Genomic DNA, 27437 nt, shown 5'->3' on the forward strand with positions numbered 1-27437 from the left:
CAAACACCTGATTTTTTTTGGACTTTTTTTTTATTGAGAAAAGGAAAAAAAAGATTCCCCCTCCTCCCAGCCTCCCATTTCCCTTCCCCTCCTCCCACCCTTCTCCCCGTCCCCCACTCTTCTCCCCCTCCCTCTCCAGTCCAAAGAGCAGTCAGGGTTCCCTGCCCTGAGGAAAGTCCAAGGTCCTCCCCCCTCTGTCCATGTCTAGGAAGGTGAACATCCACACTGGCTAGGCTCCCACAAAGCCAGAACATGAAGTAGGATCAAAACCCCGTGCCATTGTCCTTGGCTTCTCATCAGCCCTCATTGTTCGCCATGTTCAGAGAGTCTGGTTTTATCCCATGTAGAGCTCTAGTACAGCGGAACTTCCAGGAGTCTATTAAGATGATCCTAATGGGGAGTCTGAGTAATGGAGCACATAGTCTCAACAGGCTATCTCTTGTCACCATGCCAGGCTTCTAGTGGCAAGACTGGGTTGCTTTCAATTGAGTTGTTGACCAAAGGGGCTCCATGGAAACTCCCAAATAACCCAGGCTGTTGCTAAGATGAAGGGTTGCTTTCCCCAAACCGAGAGCAGGGTCCCATTGCTGAGAACAACACCCACACAGCTCACTGAACACAGAGAAATGGAGCTGATGCATACATTCAGCCCTCATTCCTATACTCTAATCTCTTTTGTGCAGAATGATATCCTGCAGGCTACTGAAAAAGAAACATGGACACCAACCCATACACAAAATCTTGAGCTGCAATCTGTCCTGCCTGCAACTATGTTAGGACAATGGTGGCACAGAACTTGTGGGAGTAGCCAACAAATATCTGGTTTGAGTTAAAGCTGCATGACGTGGAAAGACAGAGTATAAGTGGGAGTCTCCATTAAATCCCTCCTCTCAGAGCTTAAGGAATCCTCCAGAAGAGGAGGCTAAAGACTGTAAGAGACAGAGGGGATAGAGGGCACCAGAAGAACAGGCCCTCTGAATAAACTAAACAAGGCTTGATTCACAGAGAATGAAGCAGCAAGCATAGGACCTGCAAGAGTCTGCACTAGGTCCTTTGCATATATATTATAGCTATTAGCTTAGTGTTTTTATGGGACTCCTAACTGTGAGAATGAGTGTGTCTCTAACCCTTGTGGCTGCTCTTAGGCCCCCTTTTTTTCCTGCTGAGTTGTCATGTCCAACTTTGATATGATAGCTTTTGTTTCATCTTACTAAGTTTTATTTTGTCATATTTGGTTGTTATCTGTTAGAAACCTGTTCTTTTTCTAACAAGAGATGAAAAGGAGTGAATCCAGAGGGGGTGTGTGTGTGAAGAAATGAGAGGAATAGAAGGAAATGAAACTATAATCAGGATATATTGTATGAGAAAATAGTCTATTTTCCTTTCCTTCTCTTTTTGTACTTCATTACACTTTATTAAGAAGAAACCTACATTAGTACTTCTATGTAAATAATGATGACAAAGCATCATGGGAAACCTATCATGGATCATATGTAGACAGTAACTTAATCATTCTTTACACAATCAACATGCAATATTTAAGCAAAGTTTAATCCTTATTAAGCAAACATTTTTCTATGAGTTGCCTTCTCTTTAATCTTTTTGTGCTCTTATAATTTTTTTTAACTTTATGCAATTCTGCTTGGATAGCTTTATCTCTTGGGGCTATCTCCTGTGGTTTTCTAAGATCAGCCAATGATTGATCAAATTCTTTTCATCTTTGCCATACTTGTATTTTGTAGTATAGTGCTTTGGTGTTTGATGGTCCCCTTTCAAGAACCTCCAAACAACTGTGCATTGCTCCCTGCCAATTTGACATTTCAATTTGCAAACACCAGCCGGGCGGTGGTGGCGCATGCCTTTAATCCCAGCACTCGGGAGGCAGAGGCAGGCGGATCTCTGAGAGTTCGAGGCCAGCCTGGTCTACAAGAGCTAGTTCCAGGACAGGCACCAAAGCTACAGAGAAACCCTGTCTTGAAAAAACCAAAAAAAAAAAAGAGTCAATTTGCAAACACCAACACTCATTACACAGCTTACAGCTATAGGCTTCAGTCTGGATGTATCTGATTTCTCAATAATAGCCTTTATTTAGACTATCCATATACATTAAAATCTTTTTAATAGTCATCTCCCAATTCTGAGATTTGAAAAAGATATTTCTAATATTTTTAAGTCTTATGTTATTGATAAAATTTTATCTACAACTTTTAAATCTACATCTGCATCCTTGAGGAAATCTGGATGACTGTCACCAGAGCCATCTTCGGAGAATATTCCCCAGGCCTCCCCTTTCAATTCTCCACATTCAGCAAGGACAGTTTGGCAGGTTTTTCACTTCTACATTTTCAAGCATCCTTGCCACACCTAGTGCTTTAATTACTTGTCTCAATAACACATGTTTTCCACCCAACTACACAGTTGGAGTGGTTGTGAAAACGAACTGAGAATCATTTGTCTTAGAGCCTACATTTGCCACGCTCAGCAAACCCTCAGATCAGGCTTACAATGAAAACTTTCATCTTCAGATTTTTCATTACAAATACCTTGTCCTCCTATGCTCTTCTTATTTGAGAAGTCTCCACCCTAAAGCATAAATTTTTTTAATAATTCAGTGAAAATAGCATTCATTGAAATTGGGAGGCTTCCAAGTGGCAGATCCACTCCTCTCTTCTTTACCCAGTGAATGAAAATTTTCTGCAGTTCTAAAATGTGCAAACAAATCCAAAATGATTCTGACAACTCACCCCTCCCTAACTGATGTCCTTGTCAAAGAAGACCTGTAGCTCTTGGGATTGGAAGGCTTGGCTGGCGGGGACAGGTGTGACACCTTGGATACACACACCGGCAAACAGAAGAAGGGCACCTTGAAAGCAAGGGGGGGGGAGACAAAAATCTATTTTCAATAAAAGAAAGATGTCAGAGGGTATGGAGGACACCAAGCACCAAAGAAATAAGGTCTTCTAAACACAGCACAATATAGACTCACAGACACTATGACTACATACAGAAACCTGTACAGGTCTGGGCCAGATACAGTCTCAGTGACGAAGAAGGGGTGTATATAGCCCCCATCCCTAATTCTGAAAACTGTCCTCAACTGATAACTAATAATAAATAAAAATTAGTTTTCTCCAAGGGAGTCTTACTGCATTTACAAATCATTCTTATGTGTAGGTCCCATGTGATATAAAATAATTCTTCTGTACACTGTATGAATATATGTCACTGTGATTGGTTTAACAAATAAGCTAATGGAACACTAGCTGAATAGGATGAAGTTAGGCAGGTAAGCCAAACTGAGAATGAAGAGATGAGGAAGGGCAGAGACAGAGGAGTCACCAGCCAGACAGGGAATGAGTTGGATACACAAAATGGAATGGGGTAAAAGCCATGAGGATTGGGGCAGCATATTGATTAATAGAAATGGTTTAAGTTGTAAGAGATAGTTAGTAACAAGCCTGAGCTATTGGATGAGAATTTATAATTAACACAAGCTTCAGTGTATTTATTTGAGAATGGCTGCAGAATGATGGAAATCAGTGCGGAGGTCTAACAGAAGATGAAAATAGATCTATACTACTCTTGGGCATATACCCAATACATCTTATTGCAAAGCTACTAGCTCATCTATGTTTATTGCTGCTCTTCTCGTAATAGCCACAAAATGAATAATTTAGATGTATATATAATGAATACAGGACATTTCCACAATGGAATACTCTTCAGCTTTAAGAAGAATAGCAGTTATGAAATTTATAGTTAAATGAATGGAGTTAAAAACAACCATACTAAGGTAATTTAGACACAGAAAGAAAAACATTGTTTCTCTTTTATATGGATATCATCTTTCATGCTTTTGACATGTGTATTTCATTTAAAATATCCGCAAATGTTTGGTAGCTAGTAATGGACTGGGGAATCTTCAAAATAAGGGGAAACAATGCAATTATAAAAAAGGATAAAATTATAAAAGTGAAATCATAACAGGATGATTAAATAGGGAAAGTCAGGGTAAATGAGGGAATATGGGGTGAGATAACTTACACTTTTGAAAAGACATATGGTGACTAACATAGAAGCTTTCTAAAATGAGTTTATGTAAAATTATCACATAATTGGGAAACAATACCCCAAATCCTACCTAATAAACCCCAAGTGCCAGGAATGGATTACTTATTTTTAGCTTTCCAAATGGATCTCATAAACCCCAAATAATTACAGACTATTGCCAGTATTATTGGTTACCACATATAACATGATGTTAAGACTCTATTGCTAAAGACACCACATACTTATTTCATAGAACCTGGAGCACTTTCGCTGGTATTCAAACAGACACTATACTCATATTGGCTGAGGTCCATAGTGCTGGAAGTTGCTACTGGAGGAGAGACATATTACTATCATCACATATCAGTAAATCAATCAACCCTAATCCAAGAAGCTTTTTCTCTCAGTAGCTGGTAACTAACACAGAAACCCACAACTGGCTGGTGAGCAGAGAGTAAGAGACTTCATGATGCTCAGCCCTAGATGGGATCTACAATTTACAACAATTTTGAACATTTACAATTTGTTTTAAATTGTTTAAAATTCACATTTATGTCAAAAATGTAAAATTTATGAAAAGATAATTGTTCAAATTTGCTTTATCAATAATTAGAATTAACCCGAAGTCCACCAGGCCACTGGTTTGTACTTTGTATTTTAAAATATTTTAAAGATTCATTTTATTTCATTATATGTGTGTATATATACATATATTTCTGTGTGTATCTGCATAGAAATATGTACCTATTTGTGTGCAGGTGCCCATGGAAACTAGAGGAGAGTGTTGGATCCCTTAGAGCAGAAAATAATTATACTAACAAGTTTTCTGATATGGGTGCTGAAATCTGACCTTTTGTTCTCACAATTGAACACTTTTAAATGCTGAGCCATCAATCCAGTCACTGCATTTTGTATATCTTTAAAATCTACCATTGGATTATTTTATCTACCCATATTTCATTGGATTCAGTTTTTCCAGTTGAGTATTTTTGAGAACTTCATACATAAGTACTGAATTTACATCATTCTCACCAATATCTCTATCATATACACTCTCCTAAGCCTCCCCTAATTTCTCTAAATACACAACATCTTTTTTTAATTGTTGTTATACACACACACACACACACACACACACACACACACACACACACACACCCGTATCTGCTTGAGATTGTATAACCTATAGGGGAGCTCATCCATGGACAATACTAATTATTCCTCTCACAGGTCAATAGAATACAGAAAGAATTTTTGGAAAAGATCATTATTAATGAACCAAAACCAGGGTGTAGGAAATATTCAAAGCATGCTCAAATTCCATGGTTTTAGATAATGTGAACTTAATTTCAACCTTTCTGGGATTTGTGATTTGGTTTATTTGGAAAGTCTAAAGTAAAAATCTGGAATATTATCTGACTAGTCTCTGACACAGGCTGGATCACAATAAGACTCAGGAATTCTTTTGCTAATTTCTGGTCAAGACTCTTTTCTTTCTGAAAAGGGTAGCATTTTCATGATTCTCCCATTTTTCAGTGTCACATTTTATTTCAAAAATAGAATAAATCTACGAAGAGTTCATTTCGTGCAGTGAGAATTATGTGTCACAGTCTATGCTAGGTATTGAGATACATGCTTGGGAACTGTAAGCAAGCAGGCATTTATAATAAATATGAAGTAGTTCTGCTTGCCATACATGAAGAGACTTCAAGCAGACATCTGGGAAAGATGTTCTCCCTTGACTATAGGAAGAATTCTGTGAAGGAAGAGGCCTTAGAATCCTTTCCTTATACCATTTTTTTTATATCATACTTAAGTTGGATATTTGATGGGAGCAGTTTGCAGTGATGAGAAGAAGCTGGATGATGAAATTCATCATGCAGATTGTAGTGAAGCAGAAAAATGGAAAGTGAAACAAAGTCTTCAAATGGAAAAATTATTTCCCTAGTGAGTGAATGCCAACAAATAAACATGGGCCTTATTCACAGACAGGGTACATACAAAACAAAAAGAAAATTTAACAAGATAAGAAGTCTACAGAACACAGAAAGAAGGTGATCTGAATTTGAGTCTTGGTGAAAATTCCCAAGATGCTCACATGGTAACAATACTGGAAAGCTCTGGCATCTCACAGACAAGAATTTTGTGTTTTTATATTTTATACAACTGTTAGATAGATTTTCTGGTATTTGTATCTCAAAGAATCTTGACTAGAGATATGTGACCTGGATGATCTTTTTACGGCATCTCTGTATGCCTTCTTAGAAAAGAGTAGATACTTCCACTGGATCTACAATGACTGAAGACCTACTAGTAGACCAGACAAGAGATGGTCAAGTGCTAAGTAGGAGGATGTTTGAGAACTAAGAACTAGAATCTAGAGGAGTTGATAAGGACGGAAAGAATAATAAACTGTATTAACTGATATTTTTGGGAAAGGGGGATATAAAGGAAGAATCCCAGAGACACTATGTTACCTATCAGTTGAAATTTCTCCAAAACTTTCATCCTTTCTAAGTGTGATCCAAAATCCTTTATCTGCCCCTAAGATTTCACGATCTGTTCTGACATTAGTACCTGGTATTCTTTCCTAGGTGTCTCTGCTGCAGGAACAGAGGCTTCATTTCTGTTCTTCATGGATTTTTAGCTTGATGATGCTTTTCATGCTCTGTTCCATTAAACCAGAATTGTTCCATTCCTTTTTTATAAACATCGCCATGGATTTCTGCCTCTTGCTTTGTTTAGGTTTCTGTTGACATATCACCTCCTCAGTGATGCTTGGCATGGCTACTGTATATAAGACATCAAACTCAACTTTCTCTCCGTGCTTCAAAGACCCTTTGGCTTCTTAAAATTCCTTTTCTGTTATATATGTCACTGTCCTCTCTGTTAATGGGGTCCATGTTTATTTGTTGACATTCTCTCATGAGAGAAATAATTTGTCTCTTTAGGGAGACTTTGTTTCACTCTCAGATCCTGAATACTCCATCTTTAACAGAGGCTTAGTGACAATGTATGTTGACAACATCAAGAATAAGATTATGAATCATCAACATTTTAAGAGTGCCAAGAAAAATATATATATACTAATTACTTTAACTTGCTTTTGTTCTTCATTTTCCAAAATTAACCTAGGCTTCATTCTTATTTTCTTCCATCAAGGTTGAAGGGATGGTAAACACATGACTACTCATAAAGTACATATAACAGGATTCATGTTAATCCCGAAGCATTTATAACAAGAAAGTCACTTTTTTCAAAAGACTACACTCACTCCATTATAGAGAATGAATCTAGAGGGGAAAAACTATATAAAAGAAGCCCTATCAAGAGGCAACAGCAGGAATCCAAGTGAGAAACTATTAGTATTTTCACAGAACAAATGACAAAATTGGCAAAGACCATAATTAGGCTGTTATTTAAGGTAAAACCGGACTCGCTGAACATAGCGGACAATGAGGACTGCTGAGAAGTCAAGAACAATGGCACTGGGTTTTGATCCTACTGCACGTAATGGCTTTGTGGGAGCCTAGGCTGTTTGGATATTCACCTTACTAGACCTGGAAGGAGGTGGGAGGTCCTTGGACTCCTCACAGGGCAGGGAACCCTCACTGCTCTTTGGGCTGATGAGAGAGAGGGAATTGATTGGGGGGGGGGGATGGGAGGTAGTGGAGGGGAGGAGACAAAAATCTTAAATAAATAAATAAGAAAGAAAGAAAAAAAGCCATTGCTAATGAATATTCTGTCTTAAGTGTAGGCTCAAGAGGCTTAGGTAACCAAGCTGAGGTTACAGTCATGCATCCAATGAGGCTCTACAGCCAGCATGAGTCTGTCAATTCTGGTTCATCTGAAATTGTCCCTTTTGTGCTCTGAGTTTGGCCATAGCACATGGTCTTCTCCTACTGCTAAAACTACTTCTACTTCCAACCGACTGGGAAGAGAGAGTATGCCAGGAAAATGAATTTTTCAAGGTCTTAAAATTTTGGCACTTTTTTTTCTACCAGATGCTTATTTTTACAGCTCATTGTTCCTTGGGGAATTTCTCAGGGGAAAGAACTGACGGAAGATGATTCATACATGAAGAAACCAATGTGAGTTGAACTGCAGTGATGTAGAGAGTGTGAGCTTTGGAACCGGAATAAGCAGCTTGAATATTTGCTAGCAGAGTTATTTTAACAAATTAACAGTATTTGCTTTTTCATCTTTAAGGTGTAGATAATTGCACCTAAGCATCATAAAAAGTTATGAGGATTATGACAAAACTAATAGCCTAATGTCATAGGCACACAGTAGATGCTAACAAACAACATGTGTCTCCTTTCTTCTCTAAACTACTGCCAAGGTGCTGGTAACTTGCTAATCATCCTATCAAATGTTTTCACACTCACCTTCCTGGCCAAGAATTCTCCAAACTTTGTATGTAAATCAGAACAACCCATGGTAATATTGATTTTTTTGCTGCGTGATGAAGTGTTGCCTCGGAGAATGTTCCAGTATTGGGAATCCATTTAAACAAGGTTAACAACAGTCATTTCTAACTTGTATTTACCTAGTTTTTGTTTTTGATTTTCTCTATTGTCTGATTCTTGTGCTTACATATTTATCATGACCTAAAAGCCACTGTGTGTGTGTGTGTTTCACATGTCTTAGGTGTGGTGTAGGCTTCACCATCCAGCTTATGTATTCTGTGATGAATACATACCACACAGAAAGTCACCTAATGATGCAGTAATCTGACAGTCTCACCATCACTAAATGATACATGACTGTATTATGATTGTTGTGATTCAGGAGGGCTGACCAATGCAGTTTCAACAGGAGGATTCATGCCATTATGAGTTCTGGCTAGTTTTATGTAAACTTGAAACAAATCAAAGTCCTATGAGAGGAGGAAGCCTCAATAGAGAAAATGCTTTCATAATATATGATAGGCAGGCCTATAAGATATTTTCTTAATTAATAATTGACGGTGGAGGACCCAACCCCTGTGGGGGGTGTCATCTCTGGGCTTGTGGTCCTGGATGACATAAGAAAGCAGGATGGAGTAAGCTATGAGGAGCAAATCAGTAAGCAGCACCTTGTAGGGCCTGTGCATCAGCTGCTGCCTCCAGGTTCCTATCCTGTTTGAGGTTCTGCCTTGGAATTTATCAATGAAGTGTTGTCTTGGGGTTTCTAATGCTGTGATGAAACACAAAGACTAAAACAACTTGGTGAGGAAAGGGTTTATTTGGCTTACACTTCCACAGCGCTGTTCATCATCCAAGGAACTCAGGACAGGAACTCAAGCAAGGCAGCAGGATCATAAGAATGGATCTTCTGGAGGAATTTTCCCAGTTGAGGTTCCTCTTCTCACATGACTTTAGTTTGTGTTAAGTTGACATAAAACTTTCCAGCACACCTGGGTTTCAGGATATGAAAGCCAAACAAACCCTCTCCTCCCCGAGTTGCTTCTGGTCACGGTATTTCATCACAGAAATAATAACTAAGACGCTCTATCATTCACACATTTGTCACTAAGATCGCTGTCAAAGCACTTGAGATTTTATATCTAGTGTTCAATCTACAGTTAGTTGGAGTGTAATAGGTAAATATATTTCACAATTAATCCTTATTCTATATCAATTCTCCTATTCAATCCTCATGGCAGAAAATGTTTAGAGGCATAGTAAGCCTGGGAGTCCCAAGATAAAGTACAGTATACTGTTCTGCAGTAAACTTCTTCTTAAGTAACTAGGAATCCCCTTTAAAATAATAAGAAGAATATACTATAGAAACACATAAACTAATAAGAGTCAGTCATTACCAAGCACGCTGTATACTGTACATAATTGCACTGGTTACTTTTCCATGACTGACAGCACAATATGTTTGTGTACATCAATGATGATACTTACAAAGGTAATAATTGGCTATGATGGCTCTAGGCAACAAGGTTTTTAAGTTCCATTATCATTTTATGGGACTATCATCCTATATGTCATTTGTCACTAATGGACACACTGTTACACAGCTGCAACACATGACTGGATAAGAACATTCAATACAGTTGATAATTTGCCAAGGATCTTCTTCGTTTCTATGCACATTCTATTGCTACTGAGTCCCCCAGACTCCAGATTTCTTATGTTTGGGAAACTATTACAAAGAGACTGCATTCTATTAATACGACTGAGTGTCCTGAAGTTTCTCCACTGAACGTTCTGTGTAAGGCAATGAATGACTCTATCCTTGTTTCCAATCCCCACTCTTTAGAGTTCAAGGCAATGTGACCTTCAAAGCAGCTGATGTGGAACTCATTCTGAGCTTTTTTTTGTGCTTTCTTTCAAGCAGAAAACTTGATATGACTGTCCATATATGAAGATGAATTTAGAGAAGAAAGTGTACAAAGTAGGTAAACCTTACGTAGAATATTTTTCCACTATCAAAGACTGAAGCTTATATCTGGAAACTCACACGCTGTCTTTGGTGGACAAAGTAGTCAAATTCAAAGTCTCTTTAGCAAGCACCAAAACAGAACCTCATTGTAACAAGACAAAGCTAGGTGAAGATCAGAACCTAAGTTTCTCCTTGTCATTCCTTTTCTTCACATTTTTTTATCCCTCTCTTTCTATCTTCCACTCAATGGGTGGAAGAAGAATCACACACGTATATGACAGAAAGTAACCAAAATTCCATATTTTCTTTGGCCCTGACAGGACTAATTTGTATCTCTTATATTTTTGGTTGTGAGGCTAGGCTTTAGCAGCTGAGCCATCCCTCCAGGCCGAATGATTTGCATCTCTTAATCACCTTTTCTTTTTCCTCTTTTTCTTCTCTTTCCCTCTCAAATAAAAGTATTTCCTCTCAAAAGCTGTCTCTGCTACTGTTGTGGTTAGTCTCCCGTCTTGCCTTGGAATGTATTTTGAAATGCCAGACAAGATGACTCAGGGACGATGGAGGGGAAAGTCTGCAAGTCTCTTGGTCTCACATAGTGTGTGAAATAGAATACTATTAAGAAGAGTTCATTCTGCCAAAGTAGCCAGAATAACGTGCAGATAATATTTTCCACAATTAAGCACAGTACCGTAAGGACTTATAAATGATGGTTATAAGCACGGAAGTGTCCACAATGGCTTAATTTGTTGAGGGAATACGGGTGTGGAGTGTCAACGTTTGGCTAGACGCTCTGTGCATATTTAGATATTGGGGGAGAAAAAGAGAACTTGCTGTAAGGAAAGAAACCAAATGAAGAAGTACATACTTAAGAGGCCTGTGCTTTTCATTAGTGAAAATAGGCCCTTGTGTTCTGTCGATGTAATACTTAATGTATCACTGAGTATTTGAACTTGTGCCACTGTTTCCACTCCAGCAAAGAAACTCAATAGTTTCAGAAGCCCCTTGATCTCAGCCTCTCCTTTTCATGCTTCAGAAGCAATAGTTCCAGGCAGGGTGGAGACACAGAAGGACCAGAGACAGGGAGAGGCAAGAGTGCTTGTGGTGGAGGAATGAAGAATCAGTTATAATACACAAAGATCGTTCAAGTCTTTTCAGTTGGCAGATAAAATATTGCTTCCTGGTCGACTTTACAACTAGGGCAAAAAAATTTCATAATTTAATAACTGGTTATATAATATTTAATTCATATATTAGGTTTTTAATATTTTATTAAATATTTTGGTATCAAAATCCCACAACTTAATTTCCTTTTCTCATCACTACTAAGGTTATTGGGGGATAAGAACACAGTATGTTTATAGTATGAATCATACACACCTTGAAGACATGATAATCATAGCTCTCTCAACATTATTTTGTTATTGAGGAATCTTAATAATCTTTGGTAAGCCAAAATAAGCTTTTTACTTGTATAATATGAAGACTCTAGGGCCTTTAGATGAGCAGGACATCCTTACATCTTCCCTGGCATGCCTGGGGTACTTTCCACCATGGTCAGGTGAATGACAATCCCGGGTGGACAGGCAGACAGGCAAGTCCTTCGTTCAATAGTCAATAAAATTAAAGATTTGGACTATATGTCTCTTAAAATAACATTCCCTTGAAATTTCACTGCTTGGTGACAGTTTAGTGACATTCCCTTGCCTTCTCTGTTCTCACTAAGCAATGAATCAGTCTATGGAGAAGCATCCAGTGTTTTAAATTGCCAGAATGGAATCAATTCACTTTCTTGGGTAGGATGTCCTGCTGGTTAATTTGATATGTATTCTTTGAACTCCCTCAAGTCCTTTATGGCATATAGAAAAATTAAATAAAACAAAAAAAATGTACAATCAAAAACCCCAAAACAAAAACAAAAAAACCTAGCAAACATAAAACCACCTACTATGTCAGCAGTCTAAAAGAGAAAATTCTGAGTTAAGGCTGTAGTTCTTTATTGGAAGTAAAAGATCACGTCCAGATACTTAATGATTTCTAGAAGAATTGAGAAATTACTTGAAGAATGGACATGGCATTCCTATTTCAAGAGAGAAATAACATCCAGGTCACAGGGACCACCTTGTCATTTGTGACCAGTCTTCTGGATCATATTACTCAGAGTATGGGTCCCTGAAGACAAGAAAATCCTGTGCCAAAAACCACATCAGACTGTTCTGCCTATCTTCTTTCTATAAAACTTTTCTTTTTTCAAAAAACTTAGAGGGGTCAAAATGGTCAGACAGGATTGAGCTCACATGTTTTAGTGATAGCCTACTGATGTCCCAAAGGTTCCATTTCTTATTCCAATATGAAGAGTGGGTGCTTGCTCATGTACATAGTTTGCCAAAACAACTCACTAATTAATGAGTAGATATTGTAATGCCCAAACCGAGGCTTGTGTAAAAATTTAAGAACAAACTATGCCAGAGCAGTTCTGTGTATTCAGATAAAATCTAGACATCAACAGAAATACAATGTATGCATTATATAGTAAATCAATTTTACATCTAGGTAACGATAGCCCTTACCTTGTTTCATTGGTGGTCTTCCTAATAGCTTCAAATCACAAGAGTTACCTAAAAGAGGAAGACTATGGACTTAGTGGAAAAGATGTGAATTTAACAGGAAGAATAGGAATCTCCTGGGCTAAACCTGAAGCTGTATTCTGGATTAACGTCTTTATGAGTAATATTTAAATTTCTAGTCCTCTCATCTCTCATATAATTAATGAGAATAACAACTTTTCATAGGACTGGGATAGAAGCATCATGAGCATTGTCTACGGCAGAACTGGCAGATAATAAATGGATATAATGCCCAAATCTGTCTGTAGGATGAGTCACAGAGACTGAAAAGGGGGTTGACCAACTTTTCCAATAAAGCATAAGACTACAAATATTTTAGATTTATCGGATCATGTTATTTCTGTAGTTAACCACACAGTTGTATTGTTGTAGTAAAGCTGTAACAATAAACAGTAAAGAAATGAATGCAATCACTAATATTCCAATAAATTTTATTCACAAAACAGAAGGTACAACAGGAGGAAAAAATTGTGCCTTACAGATTGTCGAGCCCTGGTGTAAAGCATCATGTTATTTCGTAAAACATAAGTACCATAGCAAAATTATATCTTTCACAAGCTTTTTATTAATTATATCCAGAGTTCAAAATTCATGATAAATCTGTCTTTGTGGGTAATTTCCAAACGTCCAAACCACAAATCAAAATTGCTTTCACACAGAAGTTATTCTTCATGTTAAGGGCACCCCCCACTTTACTGTTTAGTCTAGAGATAGCTGTGAAAGACCAAGAAGCATTAGAATGAGCCAGTGTTCAAATGATATTAGACAAACACCAGGAAAATCTGGCATTCAGGCCATCAGCTTATGTGCATTTCCCAACATGTTGAAACCCAGTGTTAAAGGTCACACAAACTTTCCAGTGCTGTGATTCTTGAGCATACAAAACCTTTCTGGCTCTGTAAGATTTGTCAGGGGCTGCCTTGGTTGGCAGGGTAGTCTCAGCTATTTCATGAATGGCACACCACGTTTTAGTAAAATGATATAGTTTGTGCACTGTGTGACATTTTTAGTATTCATTTAATCTTAATTTTATAGGGAGGTTTTGTGTCATGAAATATTATGATATAATCAGACCAAGGCTGCTCAAATCATGGAGAAGCAAACAAACTTGTCAAAAACAAGCTACATATAAATCACATCTAGTGATTTGATTCAATATAAGTAAATAAAGTGTAAAATGTAATGGCTAGCATGCTGTTGCATAGGAAGTTGAATGTAGATAATAAAATTTTGCTGTACATTATTAAAAGTTAGAAGAAATAATATTGACTCTTAGGGCTACTATTGCTGTGATAAAATGCCATGACCAAAGCAACTTGGAGAGGAAAGTGTTTATTCATTCAATCTAAAGACCAGATACCTGGTGCCCTAAATTTGACTGGCGTTTATTGTAACCTTTCTCAGCATTTATCAATACTAAGTAAAATTCTGGACCGAAAATAATTTTAAAATATTTTTCTTTATAGGCAATTTTTTTCTACCTGAAATATATAGTATCTAAGATATATATATATATATATATATATATATATATATATATGTTTAAATTTGCTGTCAAGATTTAAAATAGTGTATTTCTCATAAATGTTCTTATTTATAATTTTCTAAAAAGCTACAAGATCTAGCATTATTATGATGGCCATCTTGCTTGTAAATTCTAAGAACAAAATGTTATTTCAATGTCAAGTTAAAGGGTTGCAAATGAGTAGCTGGTCTTGAGTAAAGCTATAATTTGCTTTCTGTTAGTATGTCAAAGCAACAACAATTAAAGAAAACAGCTGAAGTTGATAGCTGCAGGATGGAGACATTGAGTTAAAATGTGCATGGCCATCATTAACATTTTTAAATTTAAATTTAAAGCTTTGATTGCCTGTGTGAAATCCCTCTATGGTTATTAACTATTTATTTATTAACTAAAGGCCTATTAACTTTCCCTAGGAGGAATGGGAAGAGAGTTATCAGATCCTCTTTTAAGGACACAGCATCACTTCCTTTTGCTTGTCCCAATCAAGATGCAGGTATCCCTGCCCCAGCTGCATGTGATCTTGATGATATTGGAAAGCACTAGAGTATACAGGAGGTGAAGGGTTAAGTGAAAAGGTGACTTCATTTATGCTGGTGTTGGAGGTCCTCACCCATGCCAGAGTGGAACATTCCTGCAGTGCAGCTGTTTTGTAGAAGGAGCTGAGGGCAGGCCTGCTTTTCATCCCGCCTGGCTTCCACAAGGCTAGCTTAACACCCAAAATAACAACACACAAATTGTATTCATTTAAACACTGCCTGGCCCATTAGTTTCAGCCTCTTATTGGCTAATTCTCACATCTTGCTTTAACCCATGTTTAGTAATCTCTGTAGCACCAGGAGGTGGTGGCTTAGCGGGAAAGATTCAGCATGTCTAATCTGGCTCCATGGCGTTTGACTCCCTGCCTTCTTCCTCCCAGCATTCTGTTGTGTTTACTCCGCCTACCTAATTTTCTGTCCTATCAAAGGCCAAGGCAGTTTCTTTATTAACCAATGAAATTAACACATAGACAGAAGACCCACCTACATTTCTGTTTGGGGTCACCCATGCTCTCATTAGTAGCTATCATTCATGTTATTATTAGTAATCCCCATACTCATATGTTCACCAAGCTGGACTTGGATGAAATTGTTTATTCTGCCCATGGGACTCTGGAGCAAACAGACACTAGTCACATCTCAGAGAAAAGTCTCATAACAGCTTTTGAGTAACACACAGTATTTTGTAGTCTATATTGTGAACTGCCTCCTATATCAACAGTTTCCTATGTTGATTAGATATTTCTCACAGATATGAGGCTTGCTTGCACATTTGCTATTTTAACATCAGTGGTGACAGGAGATTTCACCACAGCCAGTCAAAACTGAAGTGGAGATGTTAGCGCTAGCATGAAGTGGAGAGCTCTCTTTACAGTCGTCAAGCGATTCGTTGTACCCAGACCAGTGTTTCTAAAGAAACAGAACAGTCAAATTTGCACGTCAGTGTGGCTTTAGAAATATTTGTGTGAAATCATATATTGTGTCACATTCCTTATCAAGGCATTAAATCTTCAGAAAATTCATAACATAAAGGAAGGAGTCCCTGCTGTGTGATATAAATAGGTCAATTATTATCTACTGGTATTTTAAAATTATTCCTGCTTTCTCAATGATAGCCTTAAGCCTCTAATAGTCACTGTAACTCTTGTTTTCTGACTGATAACAGGAATTGTTAACATTATAGCATAAATTGTAAAGATTAGACAAGTTTTGTAATAAAACATTTTAAAGCTTTTTGTTGAACGCCAATTTCCAGATTCTTAGAAGTAAATTACAAGAATAACACTACCTGAGATTATTTCATCATACTTTTTGACATATTCAAAGACAGACAGGCCAACAGAATGCTTACTGAGATATAGCTAGAGAGCAGGAGAGATGGCTCAGTGGTTAAGAGAACTTATTGTTCCTGCATAGAACCACGGGTCCGTTCCCAATGACCATATCACAAAAATCTGTAACTCCAATTCCAAGGAATCTAATGCTTTCTAACCTCTGAAGGCACCTGGGCTACACATGGTGCACATACATGCATGCAGGCAAGACACTCATGCACACCAAATAAGTAAATCTAAATAAACATTTGTCAACATAGAATTAGGTAGCTGATGAAATGACTCAGTGGATAAAGTGCTTAACAAATAAGCAGGAGGACTTAACTCCAGATGTACAGCACTCACATAAAAAGATGGGTGTGGTCATGAACATGTATAACTACAGAATATCAGGAGAGAGACAGGAGGATCCGCATAGCTTCTGCTGACGCTGCCTAGCTGCAGTGGGAAGTTCCAGACTCAGTAAAAAGAAACTGTCTCAAGGGGTAAAATAGTGAGCAAGAAATCCTAAAGCTGATCTCTGGCTTCCTCAAGCAACTTCATGGGTGTGTACTCATCTGTGCATATGCACACCATACACACACACACACACACACACACACACACACACACACCACATTAACATCATCATTAGATTAAATAATTTACTAACTGGGTTGGAGAGATGAGACAGCACTGATTGCTCTTCCAGAGATCCTGAGTTTAATTCCAGGCAACCACAAGGTGGCTCACAACCATCTCTAGTGAGATCTGATGCCCTCTTCTGGTATAAAGGTGTCCATGGAGATAGGGCACTAATGCACATAAAATAAATCTTCTTTTAAAGATACCTTCAAAAAGAAAAGAATTTAGTATTCCTTATGTAGATGATGTGTGCTTTTAGCATCTGATGTATTAAACATACCTGGAGAAGAACAAATGAAGATTGTCAAGTAGAATTTATTTTTCAGCCCTCAGTCCTCATTAGCTGAATAACATGAAAGCTATTTATCATGTGATAGACATAAATACAAACTATTTGCAAAACAAATTACCCATGAGTCTATTCACCAGCCAAATATGATCTTGAGAAAAATGCAGTGAGAACGACTGATGTCTAGAATGAAGAATAAATATTACAAAGTTTCACACTGGGAAAACAAATGTCTAAAAAAATCCTTTGCTTTATCTCTCCACTGACTTTCTCTTGAAGTCAAGAACTATGTGGAGCTACAGCATCTAGTCTGATGCTCTAGTCCTGACTATTAATGAATGCGATATTCCTTGGTTTCATGGTTACATCTGAATCCGAAATATAAATGTATTCAGAGGGTAAAGGATGTGACAAGTACCCTAACACTCTGTGATGTTATTAAATTTTATTTTACTTGTGTTATAGAAATCCATCCTGTACACAGAATTTTGTGAGTTGAAATAGGAGATGCTTGTTACATAAAATGTACATAATTTTCCATAAAATCATCACAACTTTTGTACTTGGCCGCAAATGTCACCACAAGACCAAAGAAGGTGAGGATTCAAAACCTCCCTTGGTATTTGCTGTCCTTCATGAGAACAAGTTAGCAGAGGATTGAGAGAACAGGCTGCCTCTAAAGAATTCAAGAACAAAAAAAAAGAACCAGGGGAAAGTTCAGTACCTTCTGGAGAGTTGGAGAACAAAGAAAGGAGCTACTGAAACTGCAGAGCATAGATAAAAGAAACCTTTTCTTCTACAACAGGAAATATTACACTGTAACAGTCTGACATGGGCTTGCAAGGATGGAGACTTTGCTGGAGAGCAAGCCAGTAAAAGCCAGTAGCACAAAGGGATCACAGCATATGAAGTCGCTGCCCTAGAGTATGGGACTGCAAGCCACATTGTTTGATGCTTGAAGTTTAAAGTCATGGGGTTCAACCATAAATACTATTTAAATCACTTTATTTACATTTTAAAGCATATTGTAATGTGATTCTGTTTTCTTGTTTTGAAACAATAACTGTTTAAACAGATGATTATAGAATTGAGAACTTCAAGAAGCAATCTAAAACTGATTCAAAATGATTGCAGATTCCTATAGCATAAGTATTTTTGCCACTGATGCTTTCAAGTTACCAACCATCTCATCACCAGCTCTCAATATTCCTCAGCATTTAGCAAGCATCTCACAAAGCAGTAGTCAGATCCAACGTATCACGGCTAGTAATAACTTCAAAATCACAATCCCCCCCTTCCTCAGACAGGAAGGCACCAAGTCCATCTTTCTGCCCCTGTAAGCACAAAGTACTTGATTTATCCAATATAGCCAAACATTAGATACTTATGAAAAGAAGGATGGATGGCTATGTGCTGTGATCGATATTGGGAATAAATGACAGCTGTGAGTCACTCTTTCTCCATGTCTTTCATTAAGTATTACAGTGTTAGGAGTCATCTTTCATTGACTAGATGAGTAATAATTATTTAGGTAGGGGGCTTCACCCCAGCCCCCTGACATCCATTCTTGGAAGGTTGGGTGGAAAACTCCATCCATGCTCCCTTCCCTGGGAGTTGCCTCAGTCCAAACTCTACCCTAAAAAGGCCCACCAAATAGTGATCCTCCCCAGGGAGGGTCAAGAAAGCCATCAACTGGTAACCCCTACCCAGGGAGGGTCAAGACCACTCTCATGGGCTGTTTAAACTGCCCCCCCCCGAGAATGAACACACGGTCTCCCAGTTTCCCGTGGTCTTCCCTTTTACTTCTTTACCTCTCTGTATTTCTCTGTATGGGGCACCCAGGAGTGCTGGAAGCCATTAAACCTGGGCATCTTTTAATTCAGTCTGATTTGGTCTGATTGGGATTACTGCATCAGCAGAGAGGTTATTTGTTTAAGGAAAAATACTTAACAATAATAAAGTTTTCATCTCATATTTTCAGCTATTCACAATACAATTGCATGATCCACTAGCAATACCAGCTTTTGTGAGAGCTATAGAAAAAGCAGAATGTTCGCGTTCCAATGTAGTACACCAAATTTTTAAATATATTAATAATTATAAAAAATAACAAAAAAACTGTACAAAATAATTGATTGGAAATAAACCAAATGCTTCACGATAATCAAATATCCCAGCACATATCCTTGAAAGAAAGTTGTTATCTAATAAGGATCACATGAAAGTGGAAGATGCACTACAAATGTACAGTTTTAAAAGATAAATGCAAGAAATGTTCAGAAGTTTAAAAAACTTATATAGTAAAGGTTCCAATGATATTGAAGTAGATAGAATCTTTGATAAATAAATCCTGGGAAACTGAAAAACTCAGCAAATTAGTGAAAGTATGGATGAGAAAGTCACTAAAAAGTTAAAAACAAATTAAAAAGCCGAACATAAGTCTGGGATATGGAAACATCAATAAATAAAAGACAAAAAGGAATGCTCCCTAGGAAAGCCTTATGAATGAACTACATCAAGTAGAAGAAAAGATTCAGAACTTAAGACAAGGTTGATGAATTAGAATATTCAGAGAGTAAAGCATTAGAGAGGAAAAGTAACTAGAGCCTTTGGGGTCCAGCCCCAAGGTACTCTCCAGGGTTCAAATTGGAAGCTATAGCAAGCAGAAAGCACTTAGGTTATCTGAGGGTGAATAATTTCTCTCATACTTTGCTGTTTAGAACAAATCTCTTTATTTTACTTTTTTTTAAAAGGATCTTTTCTAATTTTGCATACTTACCCCAGTTCCCACTCCCTCCCCTCCTCCCACTCCCTCTACCTTCATCCCACCCCACCTCCATCCACTCCTCAGAGAGGGTAAGGCTTCCCATGGGGAGTCAACAAAGTCTAGCACCTCACTTTGAGGCAGGACCAATCCCACCCCAAATGCCCTATATTTATCCCTAGGAAAGAATGGGCTCCAAAAACCAGTTCAAGCACTAGGGGTAAATCCTGGTAAAAGATGCTATCTCAGAGTCACTTTGATTTGCATTCCCCTGATGGCCAAGGATGTTGAGCTATTTGAGCAATTCCTTATGTGTATTTTAACCATTTTAGATTCTTCTGATGAGAATTCTCTGTTTAGCTCTGTACCCCATTTTTTTAATTGGATTATTTGTTCTTTTTTTATTTGTTTGTTTTTCGATACAGGGTTTCCCTGTAGCTTTGGAGCCTATCCTGGAACTAGCTCTTGTAGACCAGGTTGGCCTCGAACTCACAGAGACCTGCCTACCTCTGCCTCCTGAGTGCTGGGGATTATTTGTTCTTTTGATGTCTAGTTTCTTGAGTTCTTTATATATTTTGGACATCAGTCTTTTGTCCAATGTGGAGTTGATGAAGATCTTTTCCCATTATGTAAGCTGCCATTTTGTCTAATTGACTGTGTCCTTTGCCTTACAGGATCTTCTCAGTCCCATTTACTAATCGTTGCTCTCAGTGTCTTTGCTACTGGTATTATATTTAGGAAGTAGTCTCCTTGTGCCCAAGTTTTGAAGACTACTTCCAAGTTTCTCTTCTGTGAGGTTCAGTGAGGTTGGATTTATTTTGAGATGTTTGATCTATTTGGACTTGAGATTTGTACATGGGGATAGATATGGATCTATTTGCATTTTTCTACATGTTGACATCCAGTTACACCATCACCATTTGTTGAAGATGTTTTCTGTTTTTTCTGTGTATAATTTTAGCCTCTTTGTCAAAAATCAGGTGTTTATAGGTATGTGGATTAATATCAGATCTTCTATTTGATTCCATTGGTCCACCTGTCTGTTTTTATGCCAGTATCAAGCTGTTTTCATTACTATAGCTGTATAGTAAAGCTTGAAGGCAGGGATGGTGATGCCAACATGCAAAGCACGAGTCTGGGACCTCGGAGGGAGTGGGCTTGAGCAAGAGACCACTGAAGGAGCAGGCCCAGGCCAGGGACATCTAAGGAAACAGGTCTGAGCCTGTGACCCCGCTGAAGCAGGCCCAATATGACAACCTCCACAGGAGCAAGTACAGGGAGCGACTGCCCAGGAAATAAGCCTGAGTCAGAGAGCTCTATAGAATTGGGTGTATCTCCCTTTCCCACTCCACCCTTCCGCTGAAGCAGGCCAGAGGCAACAACCTCCAAAGGAGCAGGCACAAGGGAGCCACTGCTGAGGGAGCAGGCCAGAAGCAAGGACCTCTGAGGGTAGCAGGAGTGAATCAATGACCTCTGAGGAAGCAGGACTGAATCAGTGACCTCCACTGAAGCAGGCCCGAATCAGTGACCTTTCTCAGAGCAGGCCCAAGGCAGCAACCTTAGCAGAAACAGCCCCAAGTACACAACATCTGTGGGAGCATGAATGAGGGACTGGTATTGCAGAGCAAGCCCTGGGAGAGCTGAGCAACCTCCAGGAACACAGAGTGACCAATGGAGTGACTGGAACAGTGGCCCTAACTGCACCATGAAGAGAACCCATCTGAGCCTTGGATCCACCGGCACCTGGAAGACTGATCACCAGAGACACAGACAGCTTCAACTACACCAATCAGAGGGAAAGATAAGTAAACAAGATAAGAACACACACAACACCACAAAAAGCAACAAGACACCAATAAAAACTAGTGGCCCTACAACAGCAAGAATTGAATAGCCAAATATAGATCAAGCAGAAGAAAATGACCTAAAAAGTAACTTTAAGAGACTGCCTGAGGCCCTTAAAGAGGAAATGAAAAATTCCCTCTAAGAAATGGATGAAAAGACAAACAAAAAAGAAATGAAATCAACAAATCCCTTAAAGAAAACCAAGGAAAAAACAATCAAGCATATGAAAGAAATTATTCAAGACTTAAAAACTGAAATAGAGCCAATAAAGAAAATACAAACTGAGGGAATTATAGAAATGGAAATTATGAAAAAGTGATCAAGAACCACAAATGCAAGTATAAACAGCAGAATACAAGAGATGGAAGAGAGAATCTCAGGTGCCGAAGATAACAATAAAGGAAATAGACTCATCGGTCAAAGAAAACAGTAAATCTAACAAAAGCTTAACCCAAAATATCCAGGAAATATGGGACACCATGAAAACACCAAACTAAGACTAGTAGGTATAGAGGAAGGAGAAGAAAGCTAACTCAAAATCACAGAAAATATATTTAACAAAATCATAAAAGAAAACTTTCCCAACCAAAAAAAAAAAAAAGATATGCCTATGAAGATACAAAAAGATTACAGAACACCAAATAGACTGGATCATAAAAAAGTCCCCTTGACACATAATAATAAAAACACGAAATATACAGAATAAAAAAAGAATATTAAGAGTTGTAAAGGATAAAGGCCAAGTAACATATGAAGCAGACCTATCAAAATTACACCTGACTTTTCAATGGAAACAATGAAAGCCAGAAGGTCCTGGTCAAGTGTTATGCAGACATTAAGAGACCACGGTTGCCAGTCCAGACTACCAAACATACCCAGAAAAACTTTCAATCACCACAGAAGGACAAAACAAGAAATTCCATGACAGAGCCAGATTTAAACATTACCTAGCCACAAAACCACCACTATACACAAAGTACTAGAAGGAAAACCCTAGGAAGTTGGCTAAGTCCAGAAAAACACAGACAATAGATGATATCACAGCAGCAAATCACAAAGAAGGGAAAAACACACAAAATAACATCACCAACTACAAAAACTAAGATAACAGGAGCTGGCAATCACTGGTCATTAATATCCCTTAATATAAATGGGCTCAACTCGCCTTTAAAGAGACACAGGGTAACAGACTGGATAGGATAACAGAATCCATTCTTCTGCTGTCTACAAGAAACACACCTCAACCTCAAAGACAGACATCACATCAGAGAAAAGGGTTGGGAAAATTTTTTTCCAATCAAATGTACCTAATAATCAAGCCGGTGTGGCTATTCTAATATCTAACAAAATAGACTTCACATTAAAATCAATCAAAAGAGACAAAGAAGGACATTTCATATTAGTCACAGGAAAAATCCATCAAGAGGAAATCTAAATACTGAACATATATGCCCCACATACAAGGGCACCCTCATATGTAAAAGAAACAATTCTAAAGCTTAAATCATGCAACTGAAGCTGATGGAGAGTTCATGAGCAGTCTTTAAATTACTACATCCTGCCAAGGATCCAGTCCCTGTGCTTCTTTCTCCAGGACTCTTATCAAGACACCATATACTAACTGCAGAGTAATGCTAGCTGATGGCTACTAAACACATAATCGATTATAAAATAGAAATCCCTGTGGGCTTTTAGATCTGTATGTATATAACATCCCACTTAGCCAGGCACAGCATGGCTAAAACCTTGTTCACAGATGGCAATGCCCTTACTATATTCTTTTTACTGATATAAAGTACTTCATGGATTTATATAGTTGTGTGGATGAATGGGTTTTATATGTGTCAGAGAAAGTACGAAGATTATAAAATATGCACTTAGAAGAAGAAAAACCATAGCTCTGTAAAACTCAATGTAGTAGTCATTTAAAATAATATGTGCACACAAGGCTTCAGATGTCTTCTGCTAAGCAGAGTCTCAAGTGGAACAGATCCACCATTCTGATTTGAGTAAAACCCATCCAGTGTGTATTTGTGCTCGTCAGAAACCTCTAACACGGATATGGAAAATTATAGTCAGCCTATTGCTCCTTGGAATTTTATATGCTTACCAAATAAACAGCTTTCATAGCATGATCTTATTTCATCCTAATAAGGTGTTAAATTTTTTTTCTGCTTTTAATTATCTAATTTTACTAAGCAAGTGCCTATTCATTTTCTCGATAAAAAGAATTCTACTTTTCCACTGTAAAAGTCATCCACATTCTTCCATGGCTACTGATAGTCTAACATCTGGTATTTCTAAAGAAAACAGCAGAAAAGCCCTGGATCACAGTCTGAGAGAACTCACTTAACTAACCAGAGAGAACTTCACAGAAGGAGAAAAAATCCTCTTCCTTCTTGATTTGCGATTGTTCTTCAGTGCTCACAAGGCCCCCATTATTGCACTGGTTGGAGCAGATCCTTCCTGATATGAAAGGCCCAGCTGTTCTTGTCTCCATGCCTGTGGGTAAGACTTTTAAGAGAACTAAAACTGAGCCCCCCAAAGGCTGACTCTTTCACAAGCTCCACTGTGTGGATGGACAGCAAACTGGGGCAGTTAAGACTTGACCCACTTACCGCTGTCAGATGGTTCCGATCAAGGTCTGACAGCCTCTTTAAACCTTACCATTAGGGGATTAAAGGAAATAACAGATTTTTCCTTCAGAGCTTTGCACTTTCCTTTTCAAAGCTGATTTCTTTTTAGATTATTCTCTGTACTGATTCTAATAAAATACATATTCTCACACAATAAAATATAGTCAGAGTGGATGCAGAAAGAAGTTTATGACAACCTTTGGAATTCCTAGATGGTTGCCTAACATTTACACTTGGAGTTGGTAGAATAAGAAGACCTGTTCTTCGTTTACGAAGTGCACACTCTTATGTGCTAAAACAGAGATCCCACAGTTGCATCTCCTCACCATGACCACAAAGCCAGCACTAAATGTGCCCTCATGAAGCATTGCTATCCAAGTGCTTGCCCTCTTTACCCCAGATTACTCACCTGGTCCTCAGAGGCCTACTCTGACCAGCCACTCTGCCTTCTCTTTTGTTCTACTTGGGAGTTCATTTGCTATCCCTTCCTTCTTTCCATACTGTCTCTGTGAGAGTCCTTGGCTTCCCCTGTCAATGGTATTCCAGCTGTTGGCTCATGTTTTCTCTAGGAAAGTGATACTGATGATCTTCCCTGGAAATTTAGACCACTACACAGGCAGGAACCTTTGCATTCAGGATCCTTCCGTGTCTGGATTCTGGTTCTCTTAAAGTGAAGGGGTATATAGTGAACAAACCATGCCATTTCTAGAAGGGTGTTCCTGTGGGCTTTAAAACTGTGTGTGTCTTCTGCACTCAGAATAAGGAGCTAGACTTCACACAACAGTCTTTTTAGCAAAATGACTCCCATCCTTGATCATTAAAAAAATTCACCAAAGGAAGAGACAAATACTGAGTAAAATTTAGTTACTAATATAATCACATAGATAATTTACTTCTGTTTCTCAAATCATAATAATCAATAAACCCTTATTTCATGTTCTCTTTCCTGTCTATCTCTCTCTTCAGTGTTTAAAATGACAACAGAGAAGTGGGAGCAGAGGAGATGCCCATCTTCTCAAGAATTCTCGGATTTGCAATGTCCCATGTGTGTCCTAGCTGCCAAATACCTGCTGCCCATTTTAAACTTATGGGTTGTTTGTTTTCCATGACTAAGGGGTATCTGACTATCTATTGCTCTGTGTAGTCTAAACAAAATTCTTTACCTTTTGTTAACCTCATTTCTCTAAAGAGTGGGCCGGTATTGAGTAAAAGGAAACTACAATTAGGCACTATGCAAGAAGAGGGCATTTACATGTGAGGTTGCTAAAAGACCAAAACCTGGTAGTCAATCATACTCTGCATTTAGTGCAGCACAGACCCTGCTTCAGTAAATATATTCTTTGTCTGATATTTCTTTTTGAACGTTAGCACATCAGAGGGAACGTTTTAGATAAAATATTCTGCACGTAGACATCTGCTTTAAAACCAAAGGCAGAAACAAAAAGGTGGTTTATTGGTTAATGTTTGTGCTTTCTCTTTAATTAAATGTATTTTCCAAAAGAGTTTATAGTTTCAAAGCATTTAAGCACTAGAGTGACTGACAAATCATTTTCTTTTTCTGATGCTAAGGAAAACAGGGCTCTACTGAGACTTGTCATGCTTGTGAACCCGTGGAATTCTAAACCAAAAGTACATGATCACAATGACAAATTTTGGTGGTGTTTCTGGATGGAATATGTAACCCATTTGTCTACATTCCATATATGATGATGAATAGTTTAATCTCTTTCACTATGCTGCACAATGGAAAAATAAATGAGACTTACATAAACATACAAAATCCATGCTTAAGAGTTTTAATATATGTGTAGGATAACTTTTTATTTAATATTTGACAACTTCATACATATACATAATGTATGAAATCATATCCACTATTACAACAATGGAAAGAACAATGACAGGAAATAGTCTCCTAATCTAACACTTTATCAAGCAGACCATGGGCTCTTTATTCTGGCAAAAATGTGCTTGTGTGTGTTGTGTGGTGTGCAGTATGCACAAACAATCCTCATCATATGGGGAAGATGTTTGGTGCCCTTTTCTGCCATGTTTCACCTCATTTTTTTTTAAATTTATTTATTTATTGAGGATTTCTGCCTCCTCCACGCCACCGCCTCCCATTTCCCTCCCCCTCCCCCGATCAAGTCCCTCTCCCTCATCAGCTTGAAGAGCCATCAGGGTTCCCTGACCTGTGGGAAGTCCAAGGACCGCCCACCTCCATCCAGGTTTAGTAAGTTGAGCATCCAAACTGCCCAGGCCCCCCCAAAGCCAGCACGTGCAGTAGGATCAAAAACCCATTGCCATTGTTCTTGAGTTCTCAGTAGTCCTCCTTGTCCGCTATGTTCAGCAAGTCCGGTTTTATCCCATGCTTTTTCAAATCAGGAGCAGAAGGAGGGGGAGCACGAGCAAGGAACTCAGGACCGCGAGGGGTACAACCACACACTGAGACAATGGAGATGTTCTTTCGGGAATTCACCAAGGCCAGCTGGCCGGAGTCTGAAAAAGCCTGGGATAAAGCCGGACTCACCTCATTCTTTATTTTCGCCTTGTTATTGTGACAGGGTCCCACAGGAGACCTGGCAGGCACAGATTCTTAGGGATCCTCTTATTTCTATTCCCCCACCTCTGGGTGTACAGATGTGTGAATCGCCATGCCTACCTTTTTACATGGATACTTGTGATTCAAATTCAAGTTCTCATGCTTACAAAATAAGTACTCTTAGCAGTAAATCCTATGGAGCCTATTTTTTCAAAATATTTTAAACTATGATTTCCAAATTGCAGTCAAGGTTTATCTTTATTAATAATTGGCGAAAGTACTCATAATCTTCA

The 27437-nt window shown here is 38.3% G+C and overlaps 1 pseudogene; it reads right to left on the minus strand.

Annotated features, from left to right (window-relative positions):
* Nucleotides 1-1559: 1559 nt before the first annotated feature.
* The window catches only part of LOC102002625, a 184981-nt pseudogene continuing 159103 nt past the window's right edge, over nucleotides 1560-27437 (minus strand).

This window comes from Microtus ochrogaster, chromosome 5 (genome assembly GCF_000317375.1).
Source record: "Microtus ochrogaster isolate Prairie Vole_2 chromosome 5, MicOch1.0, whole genome shotgun sequence".
NCBI lineage: Eukaryota > Metazoa > Chordata > Mammalia > Rodentia > Cricetidae > Microtus > Microtus ochrogaster.